We start from the raw sequence: 7,633 nt of genomic DNA, 5'->3' as shown, positions 1-7,633 counted from the left end.
GTGTGCCAGACCCTTTGCCCAGGCCCCAAAGCGCCCGGCGGCACCCGAGGCCCTCTGGGCCCCTGCATTGGGCAGGCCCAACCGAGGAGTAAAAGCAACAGGTCCGATCTGGACTGGGGTTTTGCAAACAAGGTTTGCAAGAGGCAGCTGCCCCCCACCCCCCACCCTCGACCCCACCACCACCACAGCATAGCAGGGCTCCTCCCGGGAGAAAGTGGGGATTGGCTTTCTGAGCTTCTCCTTTTCTTTCTTAGTGTTTGGTTCTCACATGATCAAACTAGGCTGGAGAGAGTATTTGAGAGCTTAGTCTCCTTAATCGCAGTGGGGCCGCATTCTTGATCTGTGCTACCGAAAAATAAACTCACAAAAGCACTCCCACCCCGCAGGCCTTTAGTTGAACCGAGGTCCTTCCAGGACCAACAGAGCGGAGAAAGCAAAGTGCAGCCACAGTAAAGAGAGGACTTTGTGTTTATGAGGTGAATGGGATTTTAGAGCTGGAGGAAACCTCTTGATTTAAGCAATTAAGAACTTTGTAATAGGTGAATATTGGGGGTCCCTGAATCTTAGAGTCAGATTTTTGGATAACACCTGCTAGTGAAGCAAAGGAATTGGGGGTGGGAAGGATGCTGGCGGGTGGTCTGTGGGTCTGGCCAGCTGCTTATTCTCTGCTTTCTCAGTAGAAAGAATTGTTAAGCTGTAAATCTGAAGTGAAAGGTGGTTTCTGTTAACTCAGTTAATGGATGGCAGTTAGTGTCTCTGAATATTTAGGAGGGCAGTAGATGTTCATCCACCCATATGGGGAATTTGAACTTGTTCGTGCAGAAATGACTGGACCAGCAGAGGGAATACACTCTCCTTGGCATTCTGTTTTTACACCAGATGCCTACTGAAGCTGGTGGCTTCCTTGAAATACTTCTTCAAGCAAACATTATGAATGGAAGTGCTGGGGCAAGAAAATATCCTTGGGATGTGCAAAATGTGATTTTAGCCAGGAATCTGTTGTCACGAAGGTTAGCAGCATGCTTACTAAAACTTGTTACTGCTGGTGGGCTTCTCTTCTGTTAGAGCTGCTGCAAGTCCTTCCAGAGAATAAGCCTGTGTTTGGAGCCTGATGCCTTCTAGAAATGCTTTTCTTAGGGGCTGACAGAGGGACGGATCATACCCTCAGATGGAGAGAGGCCCACTTTAAGGTGACTGTATCTTTCCCTAGAGCTTAAGAGTATGGCAGTAACTACATTCTAGGGGACTATGGTTTATGTCAGATGCCTCTCTCTACTCCCCTCCTTTTGGTAAAGTAGTCTAGCTACTGGAGTAATGTTGTCCTCCCAGGAGAACCAGCACACACAGGCCATACCCACATCCGTTATCACCTTTGTCAGTGAAGATGTGGATGTAAGTAACAGGCAGTGAGATCTAGACCCCACTCACTACTTCTGGGCCAGTATCCCAACCCCTGCACTCTGCACAAGCTTAGTGGAACTATTTCAGGGAACTGGTGAGGAAGAGGAGAGCTCAGATTTGTTCTAGGCCATTTAGCAGCTGTTTTACTTTGAGCTATAGTTTCTTTACCTGTAAAATGGAGCTATTACTGCTTAATAGGGTTGTTGTGAAGATTAAGAGATAACATGTAAAATACTTAATTCCTGATTGGCATGAGTACTTGCTGACTAAATGGTAGCTGTTAATGGTGATAAACTTAGAAGCAGTAATTGAATTCCTACTGTGTGCCAGCTACTGTATAGGTGTTAAACATTGTGATTCTAAGACTGCCAGAGAGTAAAGCTAAAGGTTATTGCAGTTATGGGAATATTAGATGAACATGCTATTTTAGAAACCATCATAGTTTTGTGTGGGTTAAATTTTTCTACAGTGCTATTTAAATACTTAACAACATCTTAAACTCTAGTTAGGATTTTATTACAATAATATTGTACCTGAGAGCCTAAACATATTGTGTTTCTAAATCTCTTGAGACTATAAAAGTGAACTAGAGACTGTAAAACTTCACTCAAGGTTTTTAGGCTGTGTATTAAAGACGTTTTAGACTCTAGAAGATTATTAGATGGTTGACTGAGTTATTGAGGTCAGGGTCTGAACTCCTTGGAATCTTTAATTTCTCTTAGGTAGTTAAAGTTGAGTCATACGCCACTCCTCAACTCCCAGTTAGAAAGTATGAGATGACATACATTGTATGTCCATCCTGTGAATCATCATTCTTAGCTCTTCTCGGAAGAGATAGATATATGTTTGACTGTAGGGCAGAACCTAGAGGAGGAGATCTATATATATTCTTATGGAACAATTCTGAATTTATACCAACCCCCATTTTGGTGGGGAGGGGGCCTTTCTGATCACCATTATTTTTTGGAGGCTCTCCAGGTCCCCTGTCATTTCTGTTCTGACTGTAATGTTCTTGATTTTGCTCAGACCTCTGATGCTCTCACTTTTAAAATGATGTTTACTGAACTAGGGATCGTCTTGTCCGATTGGCTCCCTTTATAGATGAAGAAACTGAAGCTGAAAGTTAAGAAATATCTAAAGTCTCACAATTGCTTAAGTAGAATCTTAACAGAATCTGGATTTGAACTTGACATTTCTGGCTTGTGCTCACACCATTTCTAAAAGGCAAATTCAGAAATGTCCTTCAGACGTAGAGAAATTGGCCAGCATTTGAATTTTGGAAATGCACTACATTGTGTGGATTTATTAAACTGCTTCCCATATGGGTCAGGGCCATCTATTTAAATATCTGTGCTTGGACTTTCTTCCTCTTGGCCTTTATTCCAACTGGCTTTGGATCGGCTTTTGGGTCCCTTCTTTGCCTGCCACCCCCCTTCTGAAAAAAGCCAGTGAGTGGTGACTGCATCTAGTCAGGGATCAGAGCTGTCTTCAGGATGTATACCTAAGCACTTGTTTCCTTGAATTCAGAGTGCCATGTGGCCCAGGGCCATCATTTAGGGATGGTGCTCAGTCACACTGAGTCCTGAGACTGGAGAAAGAGCCAAAGTGGACAGGGACACTTAGAGGAGATCTTAGGACTCTATAAGAAAGCAGAAATAAACAAGTTTAATTTTAACACAGGCTGGTGTGAGACCATCCAAGTAATGACTTAGGGTTGAGAAAAAGGTCAGCATATTCATAAGTATGAATGATTTATTGGGAAAGTCAGGTTCCATGCTCATGTGGTATTCTCCACTATTGTAAAGAAGTGATTACTCTGTTCTTAGCTGCATAATAAGATCCTGTTTCAGCATAACAATAGTAAGATTTAATTTAAGCTTTAATAACCAAATAGTACTAGAACTATGGTATATGGTTCAACATACTACTATGGACAGAGTTGGCCAGTGAATTATTTGACACTTTCAAGAAGTACAGTGGAGACATAATAGAAAATACTATCATATGCTTAGATGAAGGGATCAGTTTTACCTTGGACACTGGTTTGAGTCAGCCCATCTTAAGGAAGAATGTAATCATCTCAGAAACCAGTTTAAATTTCTCCTTGAAAGCCTTTTTAGCCCAATCTACACTCCAGCAATTTCTTCTTCCTTTGAATATCTGCAGTACTTAGTATCATGTGTCTGACAGTTCTGATGGTTTTGTGTTTAACTGTTAACTACCATTTTCAGAGGGTGATCCAATCTTTCCCAGCTGGATTATATGTAATGTGAGGGCAGGGGTCTTATGTTCATTTCTTTGCCTGATAGCACCTAGCATATGCCTTGCAGATACAGTGGAGTCATATCATACACTCAATTTAACTTGTGAAATCAACTCTTCCAGCTCAGGGTAGAGAGAGGGAAAAAAAAATCCTTTATTCAACCCTTTGTCCTCCTTGCTCAAAGTAGCCTCTGGTTTCTGCTGTCCTCAGGGAAAGGGAAGCTATAGCCATAATACAAAGAGACCCAGGACATTAATTCTTGGTTTTTGAGTTTTCAAGGGCCCAAGTCCCAGTTAAGGAATTTTCATGAGTGATTTTTAATTACAGTTGACTTTTACCTTAAACGCAGAATTCAGAACTTAACCCCAGAAATACAGGCTGACCTGCAGTGTAGTGGGTATTCAGGGTTTGTTGGTTGTTATAAGAAGACTGGATAGAGAAGGATGGCTGTAGAATAAAATCCTAAAAGTAACTTGACAGGGATGTGGGGGTCAAATGTGAGTAAGCATATGCGGGCACTTGTGAATTGATGACTGAAGCTTTAGTTATTTGACAGTAAGTGAATCTTGGATACACACATGTAACTTTTAAAGTGGAATGGTGGGGAAGCTGCTGACCCCCTCCAGTGAGAGCTATAGAATGGAGATTTTAGTAGAACACGTACGTGTCAGAACCAAAGTTCTGACAGCTTCTCGGGAAGGTGGTCAAGACTGAGCCCTGCAGGAACGGGCAGTGGGAGAGGCCAGCCCCTGTTGCTTGTCTTATTCTGTGTTTGGGTACAGCTTTCAAATCAAATCAACCTGGCTGGTCATCAGGGTAACTTGGGGAATCTCTTTGTAAAAAAAATATAATTCTAGGCTCAGCCTGGGTCTGTTGCACGAGATGTGATCCAAGAATATGTTCTTACAGTTTTCTGGGTTTAAGCTAGATGAGCTTGCCTTTTTTTTTTACATAGAAGGCAGCATAATGTAGTGGAGCAGACTCTAGAGCTAGAGTCTAGATGCCAGCTAGATTGTAGAGCTAGCTGGGATCAAATCCTGCTTTGCTATTTACTAGCTGTGACACTGTGCAGGGTACCAACAATTCTGCACCCACTTCCAATGTGTGGGGGTTTTCCCCACACACTACCAAATAATTCTGACACCAGCTGATGTCCTACAGTTTAACTCAGTTCTGACACTACCTGGAGATAGCATCAGATTCCATAGGTTAAGGGCTCAGTCCAATAAGACTGCCTCTCTCCCACTTCAGATACCAAGCACAAGTCACTTGTGCTTCTTACAGACCAGCTATAGATTGGAGGTTAGTAAAACCCGCTCCTTGGGTTCAGTTAATTTATTAGAGCAACTCACAGAACTCACAGAAACATCTTACATACTACTAGATGACTGGTTTAACATAAAAAGATATAATTCGGGAACGGCCAGATGGAGGAGGAGATGCATAGGGCAGGATATGGGACAAGGGTGCAGAGCTTCCACGTTTCTCTGAGTGTGCCACTCTCCTCAAATCTCCAGGTGTTAACCAACCTGGAAGTTTTCCAAACTCCATCCTTTTGGAGTTTTATGGAGACTTCATTACATGGGCATGATTAAGTCATTGACTATTGGTGATTGAACTCCACCTCCAGCCCCTCTCCCCTCCCTGGAGGTCAAGGAAGTAGGACTGAAAGTTCTAACCCTCTAATGAGGTGGTCAGTTTTCCTGGCCACCAGCCCACATCCTTAAGTGCTTTCCTAAAGTCAGCTCATTAACAAAAGACACCTTTATCGTTCTCATCACTTAGGAAATTCCAATGGTTTTAGGAGCTTTGTTCCAGGAACAGTGGACAAAGACCAAATATATATTTCTTATAAATCACAATATCTCTCAAGCCTCTCTTTCATCATCTGTAAAGTGAGGATAATCATACCTTAGACTAGTCCCGGGCCAGAGTAAGCAAGCGCTTTGTTAAATGTGGAAAGCAAGGCTATAAGGGATGAAGTGGCCACAACACGGCAGGGAGGTTGGTTGTATATCCACATCTTCCATGCTTCCTGGCCTGTGCGGTGTGCAGATTTTAAGGCTTTAGCAGATTTTTGTTTGTTAAACTAGCGTTTAGAATTGCAAACCTTGATCTCTTAGAATTAAATTAAGAGGCTAATTGTTAATTAGGCCTGAACTGGGACAGGTAGATCGGCTCTTCACCATGGTTGGTCTCCATGGTTAGCCTGATGGGCATCTGATCTGCTGTCTGGTTTTTCTGTTTAGATAAACAAGGCAAGACCACTCCAAATCGGTTCACCTATTCCAAGGTTGGAGTGTTTGCCGAGTGATACCATTTACAGGCCACCGGGTAGCAGCAGACCTTCCTCACCTCACATACCACACACACAGTGTCCTGGTTTGCAGTGTTGGATACTGCTGTCACTCTCTGTTCCCAAATTGGCAAAAAACCTTAGAAAACTTTTAAGTCTTTAAAACCAATTAAATGGTAAAGTAGACTGTTCTGAATTAGGGGGAGGGGAAAGGGTGACTGAAGCAATTGCAAGAGGCGAAAGCGAGTGGCATGGGGCCACGGATGTTTGCTTGCATGTTTACTTGCGAACTGGCTGAATGTATTTTGCGCGTCATACAATCCAAAGATTACTTTTTCTGAAAAGCCATTTCAGATATAGTGTAAGAGAAACCTTTTAGGGAAATATGCTTTCTAAGCCTGGGCATATAGAAATGAAAATAAACTTTGGAGTAATTTGAAAGGGGCACACTGGTTAGTGATATGAAGAATAAACGAAGCACAGGCTAATGCCTATTTACCCAAGGTCCGTGCTTGCTTTGTGTGGTGATATCAGTGTCACTACAATTTCTTTGTTTTGAAAAGGACATTCATTTGTACTGAGGTTATTTTAGTTGTGTGTGTGTATGATTTAAATGACAATAAACATTTCAGATCCAGAGGGTAGGATGTCATTTAAGCATAAGTCTCCTGAGCCAGATGACCTTTTCCTCCTGGCAGCATTGGGGTCCTTCTCTTCAGGATATATGGCCATTGCTCAAGTGGGCACAGGCTTCTGTGGACCCGACGAAGCAATGTGATAGAAAGTTAACTAGAGGATCCTCATCAAAGAGAATCACAGCCAGAGGTATGGCATGGTTCCCTTGTGTGGGCAGCCCATTTGGCAGCACTGGGAGTTCGAAGTTCTGTTCTCTTCCCTCGCTGAGGAAAGTCACAAGTCCTGCCTGGGTCCTTTTCCCACTAATACATCTTGTCAGATGGTGGCCTAATTCCCTCCCTGCCCCAGCCCCTACTGGCAGGGTAGTTCTTTCTGTCCTTTGAGAAGAAAGGTATTTTGAAGTTGTGAAATGGAAATGTTTAGAAATCTGTAAGGCTCTGGAGAGATTGAAGATAGGTAGGAAAAAATATTTAAAATACCTGGGGTGAATGTGAGGTGTTGAAAACCTGTTGATTGGGGCATAAGGAATCCAGCTCTGCTGTGACACAAACCTAAGAGATTTTAAACAAGGAAAAGCTTAAACAGGCTCAGATGTGATCAGATGGATATGCAGAGACATAATTCTAGGAAAATGGTATTTGTCACTGAGGCCTCACGGGTGCTAGTGAGACTAGGCTCACATGCCACCATGGGACAACTCAGGAAAAAATGAGCTTGCTTTAAGATCTGGATGATGAAGTGGTCTCATATGCACCCTCAAGTGCAAAAAGAGATGGATCTGGACAGTGCTGAGACTTCTAGATGCTAACGGATAGAGGGCCTGGGGAAATGTGAAGGAGAGGCCTGCTGAATTAGATGATCTGAAGCTCAAGGGAGGATTTTAGGGGCTAGCTGGAGAAGTGCTTTAATGCTTAGAACATGGTAAAGTCATTTCAGATGATCTGTAAGATCAGCCAGTTTAGAAAGAAAAGTACTTCCTAAGCCTTCTATTATATTTGGAAAGTGCCCGAGTCTGCTACAGAAGTGAACTGAGAAAG

The 7,633-nt window shown here is 42.8% G+C and overlaps 1 protein-coding gene across 2 annotated transcripts in view; it reads left to right on the top strand.

The window, feature by feature from the left end:
• Positions 1–7,633, top strand: part of ITGA6 (integrin subunit alpha 6) — a 75,254-nt gene that overhangs the window by 1,042 nt on the left and 66,579 nt on the right. The window lies entirely within an intron of this gene.

Source organism: Pteropus vampyrus, unplaced genomic scaffold (assembly GCF_000151845.1).
Source record: "Pteropus vampyrus isolate Shadow unplaced genomic scaffold, Pvam_2.0 Scaffold2, whole genome shotgun sequence".
Classification (NCBI taxonomy): domain Eukaryota; kingdom Metazoa; phylum Chordata; class Mammalia; order Chiroptera; family Pteropodidae; genus Pteropus; species Pteropus vampyrus.
This window is presented reverse-complemented; position numbering and strand designations above follow the sequence as displayed.